Genomic DNA, 332 nt, shown 5'->3' with positions numbered 1-332 from the left:
AAGAAAAAAAAAAAACATCGAAGAAGGTGGAGGGAGGCAAAAGAAAGAGGAGGGGAAGCAAAAGAGGGAACCAACAGAACGGAATGTAGGTTACGAAAGGCTGCCTGGGCCGGCGCTTGCAGCTGGGGGTCCCGGGAGGGGGTCACTGCCTGGTGGGAGCCCTTTGTGCCACCGAACCGCCTTCGCGGGGAAGGGTTTGGGGAGGGTAAACTGGCAAAACTGCTTGGGCAACGCTGAGAGCAAATGAGGGGGAAATGATGCTGGGTGTTACGCCGCTGGGAATGGCAGTGTCAAAATGTCTCGAAGGAATGAGGTCCTTTCTGCTCTCTTCC

General features: G+C 55.4%; 1 protein-coding gene across 1 annotated transcript in view; it reads left to right on the top strand.

Annotated features, from left to right (window-relative positions):
• The window catches only part of LOC104281715 (aldose reductase-like), a 10,315-nt gene that overhangs the window by 1,967 nt on the left and 8,016 nt on the right, over positions 1–332 (top strand). The gene's annotated exons all lie outside the window — the stretch shown is intronic.

This window comes from Charadrius vociferus, unplaced genomic scaffold (genome assembly GCF_000708025.1).
Source record: "Charadrius vociferus isolate BGI_N301 unplaced genomic scaffold, ASM70802v2 scaffold90, whole genome shotgun sequence".
In the NCBI taxonomy this organism is placed as follows: domain Eukaryota; kingdom Metazoa; phylum Chordata; class Aves; order Charadriiformes; family Charadriidae; genus Charadrius; species Charadrius vociferus.
Note: the sequence above shows the minus strand (reverse complement) of the source record. Positions and strands in the feature narration are given on the sequence as shown.